The sequence below is a fragment of the Mauremys reevesii genome, linkage group 4 (genome assembly GCF_016161935.1).
Source record: "Mauremys reevesii isolate NIE-2019 linkage group 4, ASM1616193v1, whole genome shotgun sequence".
In the NCBI taxonomy this organism is placed as follows: domain Eukaryota; kingdom Metazoa; phylum Chordata; order Testudines; family Geoemydidae; genus Mauremys; species Mauremys reevesii.
This window is the reverse complement of record NC_052626.1, coordinates 24,898,074-24,923,415: the sequence shown is the minus strand read 5'-3', so window position 1 is coordinate 24,923,415 and position 25,342 is coordinate 24,898,074. Positions and strand designations below refer to the sequence as shown.

General features: G+C 41.7%; 1 protein-coding gene across 10 annotated transcripts in view; it reads right to left on the bottom strand.

The window, feature by feature from the left end:
* BCL11B (BAF chromatin remodeling complex subunit BCL11B) overlaps positions 1-25,342 on the bottom strand; it is a 99,856-nt gene that overhangs the window by 54,552 nt on the left and 19,962 nt on the right. The gene's annotated exons all lie outside the window — the stretch shown is intronic.

The following is a 25,342-nucleotide window of genomic DNA, read 5'->3' as shown; positions in this document are numbered from 1 at the left end:
ATAACTGGGTAGGCTTTCTGCCGAGCTGCTGCTGAAACAGGATCAACCCACCAGCGCAGACAAAGTGCAGCGACTTACAGCTCAAATGGCTTCAGAGAGGTGCCAGAAATCAAGCTCCCAGAATAAAGCATTCATGGGCCACTGTGCTTCCTTCCCATTTGAGCTGCAGCCAGTTACGCATTTTGCATGGCCCATTTGTGTACTCTGTTTCCCTATCCAGCCTATAAAGAATGCAACAACCTTTTTCCTAATAGCTGAAAAATGATATTGTAGCCTCAAACTGTGTTATTTATTTTTAACGCAGCTAGAAATCTTCTGCTATTTAAGCTGTGTTTAGAATCCTCTCCCGCTTCTCTGGAAACCCTCTCTTCTCCAGGCACTAGTCAGAAAGGAGCCCTATGACTTAAAAAAGAAAATATAAATCTTAAAATATGTGTATACACACACTCATACCTATGCACAAATGCACATGCAGACTCACACACACACACACACACAATATTGTAAATCAGCATAATTCCACTGAAGTCAATGGAACTACACAAATGTGTTTCAACAGACGATCTGGCACTCTATGTTTATTTAAAGCCATGACTTTTATTTAATTACTCAACAAAGGAGTTGTAACTAATCCAGGGTAGCTTCTAAATAAAGCTATGTGGTGCAGTGGTCACCGTTCAAAAGCTGGCATTTGCCAACAATTACCTCACAGTGGTACCTCGGAAACCACAGGTTTTCCCCTACATTTAGATCAGGAAATAAGTGTGTTAATTGTGGGGTATCTTTGGGCAAACGCTGTTGCTATTTTGTTTTAATGGTGACAACTCTGTCTGTGCATGCATGTGCGTGCATAAACACACACACACCCGGGCATCAAGAACTATTTTGCCATAAGCCCTCTGACATTAGAAGCAGCATGTAATAATGCATCCTCTCCATCTCAAGAGTCCCAGTTCGAAAACTATGGCTACATGTTGATCTGACAGTTACACATGTGAGGCAAATAGGGATACTTCATCCTTGGCACAGCATCCAGAGCGTTAGTCTGCAAGGACTGCATTTGATTTTGTCGTTTATCTTAAATGGCTAAGAGACCACCAGTGCAAAACATTTGTGTGAAGCTTTTGCCAAAACCACAAGTGAAGAATCTAAATTCCCTGTGTAAATACTTGAGCTCCAAGCATCAAGGATAAAATTTGTGCTCTTTTGCAAGGGCTGCTTTTAAATAGAAGCCATCTCTGCGGCTCATGGGGCATTTTTTTTGGAACTGTTTGATCTCACTGCAAATGCTTCAAAAACAGGTAAAGATAACCATTAACTGGACTGTATCTGTACTACATTCCGAGTATGACTGTGTGCCAGGCAAAAAGAAACAGATGTCAGACATATACATATAGGGGCCACTTCATTGTAATTTTAAAGTACAATAATAAGAGAAGTATTTTTATAGAGCAATAAAGACGTAAGAATGGGGGAAGGCATCCTAAAGCTATTGAATAATTGCACTTTTATTTTTTAAAAATAGTATAATGAATTAGGTTGGCACTCTACTGTCTTGGTTCAGCCACCTGGTTACTGGGGAACTTGTGTGTCGTGGGAAGAGTTGTGAGCTTGATATCTGAGTACACAGGGTGGCTATTGGGCATTAATATTCAATATTATACTGCAACCAGTGTCAGATCTCCAACTAGCCATGTGCGGCACCACAACGTTTGCACCATAATGTTTCTAAGAGTCAGACTGGGACGTACAGAAGGAGTACAGGTCACGTGTACTCCAGTCACTTACACCTTTCAATAGAACCAAAGCTTATAATGGAGTCTAGGGGTGGCCAAAGTTCTGCCTATGGGCCATATGGGCCTACAGAATTCTATACTACCGGTGGGTGAACTCAGCTTTAAAACGGAGGTGAGGCCTGCAAGGAGCACAGATCCCAGCATGCAGCATGACCCAAATGTCGGGATCAAAATGAAGCACAGTAGTCTTTCCTAAAATCTCAACGGACCACAACTCTCTATTAAGGATCAGGGTGGCTGCAAGCTGCTCCATTTAGCCACAGCCCTCAGGATCATAAAAAGATGCAATACAGCCCTCAGGTAGTGCCACTGAGCCCAAATTCTAGTCCAAGGTGCTCTAGTCAAGAGAGGAAATTAAATATCAAAAAGGACACTCCTAACAGGAGAAAAAGCAAATGTGGGGCCAAGAGCAGGAAAAGAAGGGAGAAGCAATAAACAATAAAACACAACCCTGGCAGATCTTAAATGCCACTACTGCATGGATTAGTGCTGTGAGAGAGGAAAACTCCCAGGGCTTACAGACCAGCACAAGGCCATGCCTTCCTCTGTCAGCAGTTACAGACCAGGTGGTGCCTTCTTTTTTCTCATTTCTCCCTTCAGTTTTAGTAACTTTCTGAAGCAAATGAGGGTCAGACAAGGTGGCACCTTGGCAAATGCAAAGTGCCTGGAAAATAAACTCGCAGAGAAACCTCATCCATTGGTTCAAGGGAAGTGGCTAGAGAAAATTAGGGCATTTTTTTTAAACAAACAAAGCTTCCTTCTGGTTGTATAAATTGCAGAGATGGTGCCCAGCAGCACCCCGATAAGGGTGTGTACATTAAGGATATTTCTGGGTTTTGCACATCCAACCCATTTTCAGTGGGTACCAGGCAGCCCTAGCCCAAAGAGTGTTTTAAAGATGAAAACAAAGGTAGGGTAACTCCTCATCAGTTTAACTGCTTTACGTATAGACATATGCAAGAAAAGCAGAAATCTGCCCTTTTAAGACAGTGATGTGAGATACTGATCATTCTCAACTCAGCCACAAGTTACGGGTCTCGATGCAGGAATCATTGGCTTGAATTCTATGGCCAGTGTTATCCAGGAGCTCAGACTGGATGATCAAAATGGTCCCTTCTGGCCTTAAAAATCTATGAACTCCCTCCTAATTCAAAAGATCAGATACTCAGCATTTACCCATCCTTTACTTCAGCAAATCTCCCACTGAGATAAATTCTGCTCCCAATCACACTACTATCATTCTGGAGTAGCACCAATGAATGGCTTTGAGTTACTCTGGATTGACACCAGTGTAACTAAGAGATAGAATTGTCTCATTCATCACGGCAAGATTTTGCCAGAATAGGGACAGAGCGGAAACAAAGTAAAGACTTCCAGATTGGCCCCATCACACTAACGTGTAGGTTTGCAGGCTCTGGGACTAAAATTTGACAAGTGCCCAGTCCATAACTGGCCTGTCAAACTGTGTCCGTGCTTCTTCACATCCAAGTTTTGTACATATAAAAAACTCAAACCAGGATGAGGAAATCACATTTACACATGAAAATCAGATACTCAGAAATCTAGATGCCCAGCCAGCACAGTCTGGGCTCAAGGAAGCCTGGATGTAAAGAAAAGGTGGGTGCAATTTTAGAAGCTACTTTAGAAAAATTGATTTAATTGTTTTAGAGTATTTTATATCTATCTAGATAGACAGAGAGATAGATAGATATAAAATACCTAGATCTTTGAGGCCTAGATGTTTGAGGCATAATTCTCCTTTGCAGTCAGTATGGGAGAATCACTCACCTGCACTGCAGATTTCTATTGCATATTTTCTACTCATTCTGCATGTGTAGCTCTCATTGATGTCAATGGGAGTTTTGCAGGTAGAATAGCGTGAAGCAGGCCTAGAGAGATCACAGTCTGGATAAAAGATGTCCAGTGCATATGGGAGAGGAGACATTTTCCCTTACACTTTAAAAAGGCTCTACATTGCATATACAGCACAGCTGAATTGACTCCCAGATACATCTGAGAGTCATTTTTGTTCCCCACTATTTTTACACTTATAAAGAAGAATTACTACAGATAATTTTCCCAGGTATCTGGCTGGTACATCTTGCCCACATGTTCAGGGTCTAACTGATCACCATATTTGGGGTGAGGATGGAATCTTCCCCAAGGTCAGACTGGAGGGGTTTCGCCTTCCTCTGCACCATGGGGCAGGTTTAAATTAGTGTAAATGGTGGATTCTCTGTACCTTCAAGGTTTTTTTATCATAATTTGAGGATTTCAGTAACTCAGCCAGAGGTTAGGGGTTTATTACAGGAGCGGGCGGGTGAGGTTCTGTGGCCTGCCATGTGCAGGAAGTCAGACTAGATAATCATGATGGTCCCTTCTGACCTTTGAGTCTATGAGTCTAAGAAATTAAGATAAATTAAATATAATCCCCCAAAATTAAAATGAGCGTAAGGATCTTGCTGACAATGATAAAACCGTGGAAAGTCAGAATCCAAGCATAAATGTGATCCTTTCATTGTCCCCCTCACCTTGGCTAGGCACGGCTGGACATACTGTATTGTATATGAAGAAAAAAACCACCAATCCTCTCAGACACATCTACAGAACAGTATCTAAGCACAACAGAGTGGTACAAGGGTGGAATTGTAGCCTACCCTTGGAACGTTATGTATCAGAGTTTTTAAGACAGACACCAAATGAAGAGAGATCTTGTTTTACGTATTATATTGTGACCAATGTGCATGTGTGTATTTTTGTATTCCTTTCTCGGTGTATTGTGTTTGCCTTTATGTTTGTGTGTGTGTACATTTGTTGAAGCCTCTCTTCCAAGTGTGTGCGTGCCTTTGTATGTACATACTTCTCTGTGCCCACGTGTCCAGGTAGACAGCTAAATAGGCAGACAGACAGATTCAGTTACATTATATAAAATAGCTCGTAAAATAATGGCAGATGTCAGTACCAAACAGGAAATTCAGGGTATAGGTTGCAAACCCATGCTTGCACCATCCCATTGTGTTCAGGTACACTCCTACAGCTATTTCTGAGAAGTCTGGTATTCTGTATTTACCGTGCTGCAGCCATGAGCCAGACACACCCGACAGTGCAATGAGCATCTATTTGATAATCTCTCCCGCTGATCTGAAAGCCTTTCCTAAAACGAATTGTTTCATCTATGTTACATATTACAATACGAACCTTTTCCACCTACTATTATAATCTCTTAACCATGGATTTTCTCTCTCTCACATATACACACACACACACAGAGGTCAAAGACAGGCACACATATGCATAGGGACACACACGTAGGCATAGGGACACACACAGGCACATGGAAGCAAGCACACACACACCGAGTACGTACAGTACTGAGGTTTTCATAGAGGCTCTAACCTTTTTCAGTGGTAACACACATACCATGGCATGTACACAGAGAGAGGCAAATACCCCTTTCTCACACACACAGAAGAGCATATGCAGATACACACATAAAACATGTACATGCATGCGTACGTGCACACACACCCATACGCAGAGGCATGTTCACACACAAACACTCAGAGGTATGGACACCTCAGCCACGACACCTTACAAGCCGAAGCGCACACAACTATTTGTGATTATTCAGACTCACACACTGCCTGATTTATACTGGTCTTTCTCCAGCTAAACTTCATCTACAAATATGAAATGCAATGTTGTAAGGAAGGGGTGTTCTGCTTAGCGTTTTTTTTATTTTTTGGCAAACGAGGCTTCCCTTTGAATAGATACGTTTCTTTATCCCAAGGATTCCAACTGATAATGCATAAATGAGTCATAGAAGAACAGCAACGTTGTGAGCATGAAGGAGAAAGAGTGTGAGTGAGGGACACTGGCACAGAAACTTGACAGTACCCTAACTCCCCCTCTTTCTCTCCCCCCCCATGCCAAGACATTAATTCTCACAAGTCGGAGAAAATTACTATGCATGAATGCAAAAAGCATGATCAGGAGTAATTAACATGGCTTCATATGCAAATTTTATTAATGCAGAAGTACAAAGTCATTATGCAAATGAAACTTACGTCAACTCTCTTGACAAATATTCATCTCTAAAGCTCAAGTTTCTCCCTTCTAATTTTTTTTTTATTTTATTTTTTTAGGTAAAACAGAAAAAAGTGAGGAGGACTGTTTGACAAGTTTGCAAAGTTGTTTTTCAACCAGAGAAATTTATTCTTGCACTGTTGATATTTTTTTGTTGTTGTTGTTGGCAGGTACACAACAGCTCAAAGAGGAGGGAAGGGGAGAGGTGGGGGGCAGGGGGAGGGAGAAAGCTACCAGCAGCAGGCAGCCAATCAAAACGCCAGCGGCTGTAATGAGCGCGATTGATGACTGTTTGGCTTTACTGCAGGGTAATGAACTAGAATCCAGTCTGAGGAGGAAAAAAATATGAATATTCATGAAGCTGTGCTCCTGCCTTTGATGATTAAAGAAATTTTTAATATTCAAATAAGCGCTTGCCAAGTGATTAACAAAGAACAAGCACGCAGGAATATGGAAATGGAGCTGTGGAAGATTTGGGAGTCACAGTCTGTGCAGCAAAGACAGCACAAAATTTCATAAACAAGATAGGCAGATAACCCGATTCAAATTCAAGCAAATAAAGAAAAAAAATAAAATCCATTGGTTCAATATTGTACCAGCCACTTTATTTTAAATTATAAGGGGGAAAACAACTATATAGTAAGACTGGGGTGGGGAGAAATATCCCCATAATTAAATGTACTGTTTTCTTATTAAGTGCGAGTCGTTTTTGTCAAATCTACCCTGGAAAAGGTTGGGAGTTTCCTGGTTATAAATTGATAAGAAAATACAGAATAACTCCCCTGTCTGTTCTGGGGCATTGCTCTGTAGGTGTCTGTTCTTGCATAGTGCACAGCACCTACAAAATGTTGAAAGCCCTCAACTTATTGTTTATGACTCAGGCAGGAGTCGAGGGTGCTTTGCAGACCAAGCCCTATGTGTGGTCCCTACTACACTACAAAGTCCACCCGTAGGTGTGGCCATAGTCTGGAAACAGGAAACTGGTAAGGAGTAGTGAACATCCTTGGAAGCCTGGTGGCAAAGAGGAGTTCAAGAAGGTCCCAACCAACTGATCAGTTGGTAGGAAATGTGCATGCAACATTCTCCAAGTGGGAAAGGGACTCCCCTCCTGACAGGGTTTCTGAACAGTAGTACAAAACTCCAGCAGTTTTACAAAATGTCTGGTAAGTTCAGGCTCTCACACTTTAATAGCTCCACTAAGGATTCACACTGAAGCACATAACAGCAGTATTAACTACCAAACTCATTTTGCAGTTAAAATACATCTAATTAACAGCAGACAACATCCTCTGTTTTGAAATTTCCAATACCAGATAAGTTGAGTGCCACCTTAACTGAGCACCAGATAGCTGAGCTCTAACTGCTGCTCAAGGGACAAAGGCATGTAGGTCATCATTCCGTGGGTCTCTCTTAAGACAGCGGAAATCGGACTCACCTTCTTTGTTATTAGATCTCAGGGCTGCACAGGCCTGTTTGGCTTTTCTGCAGATTTTTACAATCTGAGGTTAATTATTCCCATATTTTAAAATCTAAAAAACATATTCTAGGAATCATTAAAGAATTAGCTGATTTCTTCAGAATGTATCATTTCAATGCTATTTAAAAAAAAAAAAACAAGGATGAAGCCACAAATTGCATAAAATCTCCACAGACGAAGCCTTTCTAAAAGGGCAGAATGGATCTGATGGGATTTTCTCCCATAGCTGATCCATTTTTAGAAAGACAAAAAAAAAATCTATTATTTAAGCACTGTAAAGGGGAAAAAAGCCTAAATGTAAATAAAGTTAAGATTAAACATCATCATTCAGGAAATGCAAAGTTATAGCTGAGATTTTGTCTTCTGAACAATGCCAAGCTCTTCCTAACATGCCCTGTTGTGTCTAAGCATTTGCAGGAGTCTGAAGTATTATGTTACATAACATATATGCTGCAGTGGTTAAGCACAACAGAGCTGGTTAAAAAGAGTGAATGCGACTTCAGCTTTATACTTCCTGACTTTTGTTAGTTTATGTCAGATCCTTAACACAATGTAAACATTGTCTTTTGTCTATGCAATTCCTTGGTTTTGTTTTAATAGTAGTATTTAAAAAAAATGTCATGGAAGCAACTAACAGCTCACACAGTCAGTTCCTTTGCAGCTCTGTCTTTGGAGTTTTTATGCTCAATCATAAGAACACGTATTTATATGTAAGGTAAAGATTTACTTAAGCTGTCTTTAAAAGGCACCCTATTTACTCACTTCTAGACAGAAAATGATCTTTCAGTGGATCAGCTGAATACACATTCAGTACAAGGAGTCAATGTGAAAAGTATTAGGGTCACATTTTTATGAATCACTCTCTAAATTTAAGGGCCTCAAATTGTGCATGCAAGTTGTAGGGTCCTAGTAGTAGTCAGATGCTATAATGAAATTAATAATAGTAATACAAATAATAATAATAATAAACAACTTTCATTTCACTAATGCCTTCCATACAGGGCTCTGGAAGCACTTTACAAACATAAATAAACTGAGCTTAAAACACCCCATGTGAGGTTACTAAATGCCTAAATATCCGTTTTGTGCAAGCAAATCCTCTTTGTGTGGACATATCTATGGCTTTGATCATCCAAATAATTGTGTGTCCTATTTTGGGTTTTCATGTTTAAAGAGTAGGATGAGGATATTTTTACTTACCCGACAAACCATCTGAATTTTCACAGATGACTCCTAATATCCCTGAAGATTGCTTACGGAGTGCCAAAACCTGCCCTTTAGAAGACAGGTATGTTCATTTGTATGTGTCCCACTATTTGGCAACAACTGATGTCACAGTGCATATTTTGTATGCCACTCACCAGTATCCATATAAAACACACTCTGGATCTCATGCAGGGTGCTCCTGTTACCTGGTCAATAGACCTGGCTAGAGAACCAGGTCAAAGACTTTACATTCTACTTTGTCTAATGTCACAGCTGGGTCACTGAACCAAACTTGCTCATTTAGCTCTGTTATTTTTTTAATCACTCACAGTTAAAATGCAAAATAATTAAGAAATATATGCTATTTTAAATCCCCCCCCCATTAAATATATGAAAAGAATTACTCACCAAAACCCAAAGCTATTATAGTCCAAATTAAACCATGCTCTCTCCTCCTCAAGACAAGAGTGTTTGCATCATTGGTAGCTGCCTACATTTCTCTAGGGGTGTATTAAATACCAGAGAGTGACAGGAGGAAGGAAAGGGAGGGCAGAATCAGGCCTAAAGTGTCTAGCATTAACAAACAGGACATCAAAACCATTTCTCATTTGAGCTAGTGTGGTCTAGTAAAGCAAGCATTGGACTGGGAGTCAGGATAGTGGAGATCTACTCCCAGTTCTACCACTAACCTCCTGTGACCTTGGGCAAGTCACTTCACCTCTCTCTGCTTCTGTTTCCCCTCCCATCCTTTGTCTGTCTTGTCTATTCAGACTGTAACCTCTTCAGGGTCTCTTACTACGGGCACGTACAGTGTCTAGCACAATGGCGCCCTGATCTCAGCTGGCGCCTCTAGGTGCTACTGAAATAAAGTAATAAATAATAATAATCACTCCGATTGTGGAAGTTTTTTTTTAAAAAAAATACAGGATTGACAATAAACAGTGCATGAATTTTCCTCTGATTTCATTCCCCAGCTCTCATAATTAAGTCCTGAGGAGTTTCAATGGTTATACAAATCCTTGTGGGGATTTACATTTTTAGTCCTGAATATTCAGCAAATATTCTTGATATAATCATAATTAAAACATATAATCGCCCCAATAGGTGATCGGAGCAATTTAACAGATCCTGGAATTAATGGAGGGAATTAGGGGGTGAAATCAGGGCTGCATGTGGGCAGATACAAACACACACACACACACACACACACACACACACTATAGATATAGCTATAGACACACATATGCATGTGGGAGAGGGAGAGATCTTATTTTAAAATGCAAAAATAAAGGGACATGAGTAAGCAGGACAGGAGCCTGGACTAACCAGTGGTCAATTATGCTGATCATTTGACTTCTGAACTTGTCCATTTGGGACCACATTTTGTTCTCAGCTGTTCATATTTCAATGCACACAAGCATTCTCATGCAGAATTTGGCCCTTAGAGAAGAAAGCAGAAGGAACTGGCGGCTTGGACAAGTTCCTCCCCACAACTGCCCCTACATTTGTCCCCATACCATTCTCCTCACCCCTTTTTCCCTTTCTCCTCTACCCCCCTCTTTTTCATCTGTCCCCCACAAATCAACCCTCACCAATGAAAAAACCTGGTGGCAGAATTAGACTGTAGTGGGGCTTAAGCAGCTCTCTGGTCTCAAAAGTGGTTTTCTTATTATGGTGAATCTCAGGAGACCTAATGAACGAGAAATGTGGTGGTGTGAAAAACACAGAGAGAACGTGACCAAGGAGAAAGGAAGGCTGAAGAGAGAAGGGAGAGGCAAAGAGAGAAGAGAGGACCAACAAAAGAATGAAGGGAATGAACAAGAGCAGAAAGTTATGGTATTCGGTCTCTTTTTTCTGTCCCCTCCTCCTTTCTTTTCCTTCTTTTTGTCTTAAAAGAAACCAAGGGAATGTAATGTTTAACCCTTTGATGCAATGTTAAAGCCAAGAATGGGCACAAATGAAATGGAAATGTTAAGGTGCTCATGGCTAGGATGGAACTTTCTGCTATGAATGGGATGTAAATCAATGAAGTGCTGTTTGTCAGAGGCTACAGACATTTTGAAACACTAGCTCTGAGAGCTGCGAACTGCCCCGTTTCAGCTCAGCAGCTGTTAACTCTGAAGACTAATGACAACAATTTAAGTCTCAACACTGTCAACTGTTTCACTGTTAACTCAAGAAAGTGGAGGGAGGATGATCGGCTCATATCACTGTATGCAGAGCACATACACAAGAAGATCTGCACTATCTTCTGTAAGTGATATCTACAGGGGCTGCAACTTAGCAGGACTTGGTTTGTAAGCAAAGTTTGTGAGAGTACCACATATTTATTTTTCCAGTCTCCTGCTGACAGTCTCCTGCTGATAGCAATGTTAACTTATCCAGTATTTATAATGTAGGCATTAAGCTATACATTTTATAGCCCCTCTAGTCATCAAAAATTGCATACACGTACAATGTGGGTGAGTTAATTATACTACTAGCAATTTCACTTTTGCTTTTCCTGACTTTTTACGTGCAAATTTGTAACCACAATTTTCCCCCCCATGTATATAGCGCTATTAACAATCACCATGACATTTCACATAAGCAAACTAAAACATAGCAAAGAGTGGCAAGTAGTTAGGGGGGAAATACTCAATATAGATTTAAAAAATAAGGGTGGACTTTGATTTGTGGATCTCTCTGGGGAGAAAACTCCACTAGTGAGGACTTAAAATGTGCCAAAGTTTGATACCTTGAATGTACAAATGAAGTGGGTAAAGTGACCAACAGCAAATTTGACACAATCCACAAAGCTATAAGAGTCCTGAGGATTTTAAAAGTCAAAAGCAGGATCTTAAGCTTAATTCTCAATTCAATGGTCAGCCAACAAATCTGAATAAATAACAAAATGATACATGTACAGAAAGTATTGATACATGAATAGAAAATTAACCAAGCAGATTGGTTTGATTAGTCATCTAAGGTGGACAAAAAAAAGCAGGACAGGGGTATTATAGGAGTTTTAAAAGGTGAAATAATTGAGGAATTAATCAAATTTTATTTGCAAAAGGAAGCCATGTGTTACAAATTTTGGACCCAATCCTGATGTTATATAAATTAATCAATTATAAGTTTTGTCCAGTGCTTCAATCAGAACAGCAGCAGGCTCTTTAGGAATGTTGACTAGATGAAGACTGGATGATCAAATTCCATCTGGGAAGGTAAAAGACTAGCACAATCAAGAAACAACCCCTTGTTCCTCACAACCAGGGCAGAATGATAACAGCAAATTCAGCCTCAAGAAAACAAGAACCATTTGGACATGACGCTGTAATTATATTCTCTTTGGGCCTGATTCTACCTCATTTACTCATCCTGAGTAGTATCTTACTCCGCAAGTAGTCCCACTGTGAGTACAGCCAAATCAGGCCCTCTTAGTATGTCTGTCTGAAACTGAAGCCAAACTGATTTACTGAATCAAAAAGGACGTTTAAAAAAATAAAACCAAGTTGAAAACAAGACGGAAGTACTGCACCATCAGAGGGGCAAGCAAAAGACAACCATTTTAGCCATGTTCAGCATAGGGAAGTTATAGTCAATTCATCTTTATTATCCTAGTAAAATAAATGCCAGTGGATTTTTTTTTGTTTTGTTTTTGATGGAAGTGTCTATACACTCAAACTGGAGCTCACTGCTTTATATCACACTGTAACAAAATCTTTCTATGGCCTCTTGGGTTTCAAGCCAAATTTCTGAAATGTCACTGACTAAAAAAATTAAATCGTCCTGTAATTAGTTTCAACACAGTAGTCCTTTTAACCCTGATTTTCTGGATGTAGATGGCATTTCAATATACATATTGTGAACCTTTCCTTAAAAGGATGAGTGGAATCAAGACTGCGAAATCACAAACAGTGTTCTGATGTATCACTCAAAACAACTTCTTGATTTTTCTGTAATAGAATTCAATCCATTTTCCAGTCTTAACAGGTGATCAGGCAAAATGTGTATGCATATCAGAACTGGTAAAACAAAGTAACACCTTAGAGCACTAATTTGATAAAGATTGTTATAACCCGTTAACACTAGTATCATTATTCCTTATGATTTAATATTCTACTGACTGGCTGTAAGAGAGGTTTCTGTTCTGCTGAGGTTTATACCACTGTTTAATGTAATTAAACAAACTGGCAGCAAAAGCCTCCATGGAAATATCATTTTGATCGCAGAGTATTCCCACCAGAAATTTAAAGGAATCATAACATACAAACTTTGATTCTGTTTTATTTTTCCTCCCGTTCTGAAACTGATCAGGCATTTCTGGACTTAGTAAAGCAAAGGAAGAAATTAATTTGGCTTCTCAGGACATGTGGCTGTTTACAGTAATAATCTACTGTGAATAATGAGCTCAGTTAAGGTGTAAGAACAAAGCCTGAGTTAACAGGCTCTGTGCAGGGAACTGAGTTGGGACTGGGGATATGGAATTCACCGTCTCCCAGCAATGGACAGGGCACAGCCTTCCAGTGTGCTGTGTTCCCAGCCATTGACTTCAGCTTGCTCCCAGTATCACCCCTATTCTGCACCAACCTGTTCAGAGTTACTATGTAGCATGCACCAAAAGCATGTGCAGGAAATGGATGCCCCTCTGAGTGGCCACTCACCTTATGCTCTCACCCCAAAAAGCTCGCCAGGTAGAAAAGGCCTCATAGGAGCCTCCATCCTGGGGTGAATATTACAATGATGGATTTTTAGGTACGCCTCAGAAATTCCTATTTTCATCGAGGGCCTGATCCTTCTCCCACTGAAATCGAAGGTAAAATTTCCACAAGCTCCCATGGGGGAAGGGACAGACCGTCCAGTGTGACCACAGAATCGCATTTGAGGCCTTGGCGGGAAGGAAAGGAGTATTTTTCTAGTTTTTCAATCAAACTGAGGGCAGGTCTACACTTAACACAGCTGCACCACTGTAGTGCTTCAGTGAAGACACTACTACGCTGATGGGAGCGCTTCTCCCAACAGCCTAGTTAATCCACCATCCTTGAGAGGCAGTAGCTATGTAGACAGGAGAAGTTCTCCCGTCAATACAGCACTGTCTATACCAGGGTTAGGACAGTATAACTGCATCGCTCGGGGGTGTGGATTTTTCACACCCCTGAACAACATAATTATACCAACATACATTTCATAGCGGAGACCTAGCCTGAGTAAACTCACGAGGGCGCTGACTCATGGGAAGCTCCCATTGGTTTCAACAGTAACTTTGCTGGCATAAAGGACTGCAGGATCATGCCCTACAGTTAAAATAATCTCAATTCCAAATCAGTGGGAGCTTTGCCTGCATCGATTATGCAGCACTGGGCCCACAGTCTAGCATGTTTGGGCATCTCTAGAGGACGTAGTTCACTGACTACAACAGAGCAGCACCACGGATGAATATAGCCCTGTAAGTCTTTGTGAAAAAGGGACTTTCCTTCCACTTCTAGGGTGTGAGCCCAGGCCCCACCCTGCGGTCTGTACGCAGGTGAAACCCCTGTCAAAATCAGTGGGAGTGTTGCCTAAGTAAAGACAGACTGCAGGATCAAACCTGCCATTTGGAATCCAAAAGAAAATGGAACGGCTGTCCCCGCTCATATCCCTAACAGGTACAATAACAAAAAGAAAAGCAACCCGCTTCCTCCACAACAGCAGAGCATACGAGGAGAGGATGGAGTTGAAACTCAGTTAAAATAAAGGCTTAGTCACCTTTTCCTCACATCTGAGAGGGTATCTGGAGGGGAAAAATAAAACACTGAAATGATATCCGTACCTATTCTGATGGGGGACAGGGAATGACTAAGGGAAGAGAAAAATGTCTGGTTCCTATTAGTGCTATTTCCAGTCCTTTCTCCTTCACAATCACAAATAGTTTGCTTTAAATAAAAAAAAAAAAGCTTCTGTAATATATTTTCTGATTTCCTTAAACTGATCTCACAAACTGCTAGTATCTAGTTCCATCTCCCCACACTGCAGGTTTTAATACCCATATTCTACATCCTAATTTCTTTGGGCGGGAGGTAGCTCAGTGTCACTGGGGAAAAAAAAAGTCACTGGGTTTTGCAATCCAGCAGCTTACTTGGCAGAGCAAACTGCCGGTTGGCATAATCCACTCCTTTGACAAAACTACTATTTCTGGGCACTCACTCAAAAACAGGTAGGAAGCAAATGCTGAGAAATAAGGAAGTAAAAACAGCCAATAGATTTTTCACTACCAAGAACGCCAAGAGTAAACATGATTTATTTAGCTGTGTTTAACGTGTCTCTTCTGCACTAGACTGCAGAAATCTGCTTGCATTTAAGGAAGGAGGGGGAGCAGTTGTGGAGGCATAAAAAGGGAATCCATTACAGAGCTTCGCTAGTACTTTCTGAATTGTTCAGTCACACAGTTTTATTGAGTACAAGTATTTTCTAACCCAAAATATATTCATGTGTCAGAAGAAAGCAGCACTAATCTGCTGTTAATTAACAAGCTGCTGCTAACAAAAGATGAAGGACCCAATTCATACAAACAATATTTACGTGGGCGTCGCACGATTTTACCACAGATCTTTTCCTTCCCCCCACCTTCCCCCCGTCTCCCTTAGCACATGAATTGGGGTATCTACAGTGCAGGAATCCTGACTCAAGCTTTGGACCAGTGTATGTGGTTGAGGTGAGAATCCCATCCTGCACCTGCTGAACTTAATGGCTAGATTCCCAATGTTTTCAATAGAAGCAGGATCTAGCCCACGACTACAAGAAAAATTATTGTGTATGGGCAAAGTATTCCTTTTTTTCTTTGACTGCAGAAGGTGCCGAGTGATAATTTACTTAGATCCTTATTCAATTACGTAGCAGCAACCATCTTTTGGCTTTGAGCCCACAGCAGCAACAATGCTGTGCCACTGAGAAGTGACACCTCAAGCCCCCTCCAGCAGTCACCCTATACATGTAACCAACGGAGGGGCTGAAAGGGGGGGAAGGAGAGAAAAGGTCTTAAACTTCAGTCTGTGATTTCACCTGTGTTCATGTGTGCTGGGGAGGTGTGTGTGTGGAGGGGGGAATGTTATGTTTTCACAATAACAGTACTAAAAGCTGGAGGGATATGGTCTTGCTGCTCAAAAATAGCAAAACATGCATAGAGGTGTAGCAGTGTGAGCACAGAACTGAAGGCCAGGAACTCCTGAGGTCTAATCCTGTCTTTGACACCCACTGCCTTCATTGGCTTTGGACATGTCACTTTTGGTACTGAGTACCTGCAGCTCCCATTGAATTTCACTCATGTGGGGGCACCTCTGAAAGTCAAGTCATTACCATCTTTCTGTCTCATCTATAAAATGGGGATGCAAATCCTTTGCTCACATAGGCATCATGATTTGTTGATGTTTCTAAAGAGATGGAAGGGAAGAAGCACCATAAACTCTGGTGCTCGCTAGATGTTTACAAAAACGTCCCACCCTTGCTCCATGGACCAGGGACAGCTCTAGTGCAGATAAAGGACCATTGGCCTCCGGTGTTTTAAAGCATAAGGCCACGTAATCCTGCTCTGAGCTTAAACGCCTGGGGGCTGTATGGAGACCTCTACACTAGAGCTTCCATCACTGCTACCACTGGTAGAACTGCCCGGGTCATAGAGACGTGGGGAAAATCGGCAAATATATCCTAGTGGCTGCAAGTGCTAAACGGCGATATTCAAGCATGATTTTCAAAGTGCAAAGGTTCCTACCTAACTGCATACTGGGGAAGGTGTTACTGCTATGAAGGCACTCTGCATATTAGTTACCATTTCACCCAGAAGAGTCACATTGTTCTCTCCAATAAAAAACAACCTTTTCTGGGAAATACGCATCTCTTGCCCTGCAGGCTTTACCTCTGCACTTTAACCCTAATTCCCTAGAACACTCCTTTCTCTTTGTTAAATTCACCATGGATCAACCAGCTCATTTGCTGGGTATCCTAGCCACACCCCATCTACAGCAGGCCCCTCCCACTTCCTGGGCTGCACAGACTACAACCCCAACTCCTCCAGGCAGACTTTTTGCTGGTAGGGCCCAGAGCCTGTGTTTGCACAGGCAGAAGCATGTGAGGGAAAACAGCACTGAATATACATTAGTACATGCTGTTGCACAAATCTATCCCCCTCTTTGCATACACAGCATCTCTGGAGGGCAAACCATCTTTACCACTTCATCAAATCAGTTCAAGGGAATCTAGAGCAGCATTTATAATGGAGCACAGTTCTGAGTCCTCTCCTCATTCCCTCTGTGAAATGCAAAAAAATTTTAAACACTGATAAATTTATTATTTTAAAGTCCGAGATACCATTTTAAGAAGATTTTCAGAAGAGGCAACTAGCACAGGATAGACAGACAGATTATTTTGCATTTCTCCCCTAAATAATACAGCATTCCAGATGAGCAGTGGAGACAATGGGAATCAGTTCCCAAGTATCCCTAGAGAGGCACTGAAAAAAACAGAGGGACAGAATGCAGGATGGTACAATACCACCCCCACGTAACGAATGCTATAGTTCTCGATCCCTTTGAACAAATCGGAACCTTTGATGACAGCTGTACAGGCTGCAACGATATAAGCACTTAGATGACAAACACTAACCCTTCAAACATAAAGAAGTGTCCTTGTTCATGACCTCTTATGACCATTTCTTTGCATTTTTTCCCCCTAATGAATATTTTTAGTGAATTTTAGGGGTCTGATCCAGAGCTCTGGAGACTGACGTCCACAGGGAAGATCCAGCAAGGACAGCATCAGGCAAGACTTCCTCTGCCAACGTACCCTGCTCTAGAGGGAACACTGATGAATAATTTTTGGTGGTAAATAAATCCCAGTAAATAAACCAGATCCTGTACAGTATCAGTGAAATCACATAATGCCTCTTTCAAGAAAAAATCCCCCATACAATTAGGCACCTTTGATCAACTTCAAAATCTAAAATAAAGCACCTCTCCCTAAACGATGAACGCTGCAAAAATGGGGTAGGGTTTCTGCGGTGGAGGCTGGGGGAAGGGAGGTGGGGGAGGGGAGGTTGGTTAAGTGATTTATCTTTTTCTGCAAAGAAACCCTGTGCCATAAACATTAATCAAACACTATATTCTGCCTTTTAGTCTCGAACAATTATGAGTACAGTTTTGTGATCTTTAGCCATATTTACTGATATTCAAAGGCAGATTCTATCTTGTTAGATTGTTATAAATGGGACCCCAGGGAATCAGCACATAGGCTGAGACAGATGTGAAAGCTTTCTTAGAGTTTGTGTGTGTTTGACTTTCCAGTGCTGAAATTATAAATGTTTTATAAAGAAAAAAAAGCCATCTTCAGATTTCTCTGCCAGGTCATTAAACAGAGCAGTCCTTAGACTAAAAAAAGTTCAGTTTTGCCGAACTTTAGATTTTGAAGGTTAATTGTTTGTTAATAAATTTTCAAGTGTGGTTTACATGTGCTTGCCATTTGTAAACTTACAAGTTTTAAGAGACAGAGAGACACAGAAAAGGTCTCTGGTTATACCCCATAAAAATAATAAAAAAAAAACCACACACAAATTCTACCTTGTTCTCTCTTAGTTAAATGCATTGTGTCTGGTCCAGACCTGTTCCACAATATCATAAAATAGAGACATGCTTCCGACACTAGACTTGAGAAGCTGTCACATTAAAGGTAAACTTTTAATCTGCTATAGGCAAACAGTGTACCTTTTTATTTCCTAAGGAACAGCTTTGGAGAAATGTTTAAACAAGAAAATAAGAGCTTCACTGTAAGGATGCATACAGGGGATTCAGAAACTACTGTTTTGGGGTTGGCGGGGGAGGCGCATTCATCCTGGTCTTTTATTTTCTTGGGATACTTTTAAGAACTTAAGCGTGTCACAATTTGCAATACATTAGTCCTCGGATATTTGTAATAGCATCACAGGTTTTTCCCAAGGGTGCTTAAACATGGTGGCCCACTACACCTTCCTTATCTACCCCTACGCATTTCCCACACACAGTCCACTTGGGCTGAAAATACGAACGCAGGCCAGAAATCCTGCAAACACTTAATGAACATGCTTAGCCTTATGCACAAGTAATCCCAGTGAATTCAATGACGCTGCTCACATACAGAAAGCAAAGTGCACGCTAAGGATGAAACTGAGGCCCCACTGGGGCGGATGGCAAAGTTCCCATTGACTTCACGAGGGTCAGATTTTCACACTAGCGTCATTGCAGGATTGGGGCCATAACCATTTTAAGCCGCCTTTCTGCAGTTGTCCTTCTGTTGCTGCTGTTTTGACCTATGCCCCTTTCCCACCTCGAGGCCCCTCTTTAAGAGCCTGCCATGCAGGAAACCGCGCTGTGACAGGAAACATCCTTTGCAGGTAAAGCTGAAAGAAACTATTTCACCCCGCTGCATGCGTCTGAATAAACTAATTAAAACATGGGAACTTTGGGTCCAAATGCTGCCAAGAAGCAATCGTTAATGGGAGTTGATGTGAAAGGGGAAGCCCCAGACACTTACAACTAGCCGTGGTAAAACAAGAGGAGGCAGAGAATTCTGGTTTTTTAATTTAAAGACATTGTTGCACAACTCAGCCCTCAAGTGGTTAAAACAACGAAGCAGAGAAGGGGGAATCGCTGCCGAAAAGGGGGGAGGGGGGAAGCAGCAGCAGCAGCAGCCGCTTGCTGCCTAGGAAGCAATGCAGCAGTGCTGCGAAGAGGAGGCAAAAGTGAGCAAACCAGCTGAACTGCTTGCAGAATTAATCAGTAACAAAGAGGCTGGAGCGGTTGGCGGGCCTCAGCCCTTGAACCTGGACTCTGCTCTATAAATTTCAACTTGGAATGGCTCTTTACTTGATGAGAGACAGGTTGGCACTGGGCCAAGTCTAGCTACCACCATGGGGGGGTGGGGGCAGAAAGAAAAAGAAAACCTTACTTAGGAAACTTCGCTTCAGTTTCAAACTCTTTTTATGAGCTAGTAACAGGGCACTCGGGGGGGGGGGGGTTCAGAGGGGAAAAATTAGCAGAGAGTCTTTTTAATGAATAAAACAAAACAAGTAAATGCTAAATTCTGATCTGGATTTGTCTGCGCAGAATAATAGCAGCTATAATAGAGTTCTTCAGGATTCCTAGCCAACAATTCAAATAGCAACTTTTACAGTTATATTAGCCGGCTACGAGTTTGACTCTGAAAATAATAAATGTCTTAAAAGGAGACTGGCAGTTGAATCCCTGTTTGCTGTCTTACTGTATCCGCTCCTCCCCCATCACCCCGCCCTGTTTAAATGACCAGTAAAAAACATCAGCTTGGTGTAAAAATCCAGATGAGTCATTTATTAAATAACAACATTTATTCTTTTTTTAAATGTTCCAAAGGGAAGTACATAGAGAGAGAGCAAGCTGGAACGCTCACTCCACCAGCCGCCCTTGTGCATTGCAAAGGCAGTTTTCTTCACGATACCTTTCCACTTTGGTGTTTATAGAATGAGAACAGACAAGGAGTGGGCTGGGGAAGAGGGTGGCGAGGAGAAGAGGGGGAACTGTCAAAGTGGAAAGAAAGAAGAAGAACATCTATTCAGAGGCCAGACGCACTGACCAAGGTCAGCTGCAGAGACACAGCCCCCTTGCAGCAGCTGTGCAATTATGCCCAAATTATGCATGGCACTGAGCTTCCAAGAACCTGCATGGTGAGGTTGGACAGGAGGATCTAGGACAGCAGGAATGAGGTGTCTAAAGATTTTAATTGCTCTGCAAGTTTCTAAAGGCTAGATTAGATGCTCTCTAGCTAGAAAAGGGTCTGATGCGCCACACTGTTTGCAAGAATAAATGCGGATAAAAGACCCTAATGAGAGAGAGAGAGCGGTATGGTAAGTGCCACCCGTGATCAAAAGGTGAAAGAAAATATCAAAATAAAATGCAGTACAATCAGCTGAGAGGGGGGAATGATTTCTTCACAAAAACCAGCTGCTAAAGTAAATTAGCTTAATTACTGGGGGGAAAAATCCTCTTTTTGCTAATGTGTTCTTATGGAAGTGCTTGGTCCTGTAATCTTGTCAAGGATGCAATAGATAGAGATACCCTGCTCTTGCAAAGGGGACAAGGATCAACAGCTTGGTCTTTTCCATCTGTGACTTTCATGACCCTGCTGAAAGACCAACAAGCAGTGTCCCCCCTTTCTCGCTCAAGAAATATGCTAACGAGCACAAGAACACAATACTGAAGGTCCCGAGATGTTGGACTCAGCAGTGCTTAGTGCTGAGCATGCTCGGATATTCTGCAAAGGCAAACATGCAAAATGCAAAAAGAAAAAAAATAGCAACCACCAAGAAACCACTTCACATCTGCCATTAAAATTATTAAATTTCTTACAAGTGGCGTCTCCTCCCAACTTCCTCACCCACCCGGAGCCTTCCAACATGCCAACTGAGAGCAAGAATGCTTTGCTTCTGCTGCAACCACATTTATTCCTGTTAAGGGGTTAACGATTCGTTTCCACTACTTCTCTCGAGAAAACCTACAATGAAAACATTGGCTCACGAAAGCGTTCTCACTGCCAGAATGCCACAGCGCGAGTGAAAAGTCCGTTTTGTTTTCATTACATCTCTGGGATTTCCGGCTTAGCTCCTGAGCTTAGACACTAAGTCCCCAGATACCCCACCCACTTTTTCTAAAGATTTATACAGCACAGCCCACCAATTACCAAGGTGGGAGGGAATGGGGACAAGAAATGATTCTAAAGACGGATGCTTTGGGTGAAATCAACGTGTCCGTCTCTCAAACTGCGAACCACCCAGTTTCTCTGGGGCTCTGGATTTTATTTCCAGCTTTGTCAATTAAGCAACAGCATTTCACATATGAGACTTTTTTTTTCCCCTTCTGCTTCTTGCTCTCCCTGCCCCCAACTCCCTACTCTCATCTACATGCTCACAGGTCTGAAATTCAACCTAAAATCAATAGCCTCTGAGTGACATGAGCTGACATGACAGAGAAATCTAAGTCGTCCTAGTACAAAATGTATGATTATTTCATGATTTCTAGCGACAACAGAAAAATGTTCCAATCTCAGACACAGGTTGCCTGGGAAAGGGCAACCTGTGTCACAGCTGATTTGGTCACAGTGTGTTTAGGCAGCACAGGTTCAAACACGGACCGAGAAATCACTACAATCTTCCACAAGACACGATGGGAGCCCACTCTTGTGGTACCGCAGTCCTATCCCGCAAAGGCAAAGGAGCATCTATTTTTATTTACTTATTTATTGTAAAACCATAACCGTGGCTTTTATTGATCATCCATCATTCTCAAACAATCCAATAATTTGTACTCGCAGGCTGGCTTTTCTACCATACAAGGTGCGCATGTAAATGTCCTTTCCAACTAGGGTTTCAGCGCTGCCTCTAATTCCTCAGCAAACTCACTTCTACAGTCAATACTCCACTAATCATACAAAGTATTTTTATTATTATTTTCCATGCAGTAACAAATGCCATAGCAGGTTTTTATAATTACCGGGCATGTCTTTATTTTGCAATGGACTATTTTTTTGCAGGAACATCAGGAAAATGACTTATGATTGGATGACCAGCACTTGTTCATCTTTTGCCATCATATTGTCATTAAAAATCTATCAACCTGTCAGTAGTAATAATTATCAGACATGCTCACTCGTCTCACACACACGCCCTATATAACTGCAACAGAGGTCCCAATGAAGGCAGAGAAACATTTTAATGGGGGAGATTTTGATTCTGCTTAGTCCTGGGCAAACCAGGAGTCATTCCACTGAAATCAAGAGAGTAATACCAGTGTAAAGCTGATGTAAATGTGGGGGATTCTAGCCCACTGCTTTTTTAAAAAACGTGCAAATGCTGCTCTGACACCAGCATCACAGAGGATTTACTCAAGATTTATATCAGTATCAGAACAGAATTTGACCTCCAGTACTGTATGACCTTCTTCCAACTTAAAAAAAAAATCACATTTCTGTCTGAAAAAGTTTTACCTAGTATTGTCGCAAGATGACTGTAACTGAAAGAGATTAGAGGGAAAAATTATATTTGTTCCGATTTTTTCAGTTTTTTACTTTGTGCATTTGACAGCATGCTGGGCTTGAGTCACTGCTCTGTTATCCCACTCAGTTCAGTGTAACAACACTGGTTTCAACGGAGTTACCCTGTTGTGAATGTGGAGTAATACAGTGATGTACCTGCCCTTTGTGAGTAATCATTTTCATTGTTCCTCCTGACCAGTCAGACAGCCACTTTCCCCTGTTGTTTGTGTGGGTCTGTCATGATGCAACAGAAGACAAAAACATTTACGAAATATAAGAAAATGTGATTATAAAACCACAAAAATTGGCAGGGAGAATCTGAGGTGGGTGTTTTACCTGAAATTACTTTTATTTATTTTGTCTAGATTTCAAATTGATAGACAGCAGCATCCTTTAAAAAAAAAAAAGTTTCTTCCAAAATATCTAAATAGCAAAATTTCACCCACTTTGGGAGAAATGTTGCACCATCCAGGCTAAATCCTTCTCATCTTTCTCAGCAGTAGCCCCTACTGAAATCAAGAGAAGTCATCGACAGAGTAAGGCGAGCAGGATTTGGCTTCCTTGTTTGCTTTGATAGGATGGACTACTGGCAAAAACACAAGATAAACCCCTGACACGGAGCACAATTCACAGGGCAGGGGATATCTAGTCTGTCCAAGAGATAGTTGAAAAACAATAACCAAAGACTACATCAGAAGTGCCAAACGGGTGCGGAGAAGTTCAAGAAAGGGGAAAAGAAAAGGTTTCATAATAAGCGGGTTTCTCACCTTTAACTCTTCCCAGGATTCCTACACTTGCTGTTGTGCCTTTGCAGGACACTTTGTATACAGACAAATAAACAAGAGCCGTTATTTCTGTGATTATCTGTGCTGGAGCTCTGTGTATGTATCTCCTCAAACACCTGCCCAAGGCACTATGCCTATAGTGATGCCATGCAACTGCACATGTGTGTGTCTAGCTAAGTGTTAGCTGTGTATCTGTATATGTATTTCTTTGCAGGTTTAGAATTAAGGGACACTAGGTTAATCTTTCTATTTTTCACTCATGTTTTCCCCTTTTCTGGCCAGTGCTAAGTCCACCTTTCACTCTCTGTTCCCCTCTCATCACCTGGTCACCGACCCTCAACACAAGTTATAGTTCACTCCTACCCTATAAGCATTACCATGACTGTGGTTACCAGACGTATGCTTTCCCGTTGCAGCCTATTCCACTTCAATAGAAGAAAGTAGCTCAAGAGCATCTCTGAACTTCCCCCATTAGCTTTCCTGTCCCCTCCAGGGACAACTTCTGCATTGTGTTTAGAAGTGGAAACTCATCCATCAGGAGAGTTGCAATTCCTGACTAAGCCAATGGCAGTGTAAACTGAACCAGGCAAAAGGTTTTATACTATTGAGCAGCTAACCTGCCAAAGAGGAACCAATAAGAAATCTATTCTAGAAACACAAGACTTGCCATACTGGATCAGATCCAAGGTCCATCTAACCCAGTGTCCTGTCTCTGACAGTGGCCACCACCAGACTGCAGAGGAAAGTATAAGAACCCCACAACAGGCAGATGTGGGTTAATCTGCCCTCTCACACAGGCATGATTCTGGTCTCTCTCAGTTAGAAATTGGTTTAAACCCTTAATGCTGTAGTATATTTCTGCAGTTGCTATGTGAGAAATTCCCCTCCCAGAATTAGTGTGTACAGCTTACAGATGAGTAGAACCACAGTTATGGCACTGGGGAGAGCCAGGAATAATGCAGGCAGGCACTGTGCAATTGTTCTCACTTTGCTGTACGAATGTACCGCAGGACTGATTTTCTCTTCTTCATTTTGGACTAGAGAGACTCCTCAACATGCTTTATTTTGCACTCGTTTGGTGATGTGCACAAACAAGGATGAGCTCATCCAACTTGTTTTTCCGCCTTGTGACCCAAGTCAGGGCCTCCACCGAGGTCTCCAGAGGCAAAAGACTTGTTCTTTAAACCATCGCAACACTGCACCCACTGCTCTCATCAGGTTTGGGGCTGATAGGGCTGGGGTGTTTTGTTGTTTCTTGGGGGAGGGAAGGGTTCTGTTTTCCAATGTTAGATATGCAAATGAGCAAAATATATTGATAAACGTCTGATAAAATCACAGCGCCTGATTCTGGTCTCACAGCAGGGTAGATCAAGGTAACTCCAGTGACATCATTGGAGTTACACCAGGGGGAAATGGCAAAAGTGAGAGGAGAATCAAGCCCGTAATGTTGTCTCTAGAAGCCTAAGGAAAAGGCTCTTACAGTAAGCTGGTTTTCTTAGGCCCTCATACCATTTCGGAAGCCTTTTCTTCCTGTTTAACACTGTTTCTAGCCATCTCCTTTCCTTGCTGTGATAAATTATCCATGCTACAGCTACTGTACTGAAGAGCTACTGGTGGTGGGATCAGGTGCCACCGCAGACTTCCTAAAGAGAAGATCTGCCAATGCTGACTGGTTTCCAGCGCCGTATGCCAGCTCAGTGTTGCTCAGACCAACTGTTCCCAACCTGTCTGACATCACGGGCGATCAAACTAGGATTTCTCAGCTTGCATTTTCCTTTGCTGGCGTACTAAGACATGGTGACGGCTGGCTGAGTCCTATAGTTAATATGGGTGCACGGGCCCATAATGGTACATTGTAAGTGAATGTCTCAGACTAGACAGCAATAATAATTAGCTGTCATGATTTGAAAAAAGGATAATCCATGCCATTGAGTTAACAATCACTCACA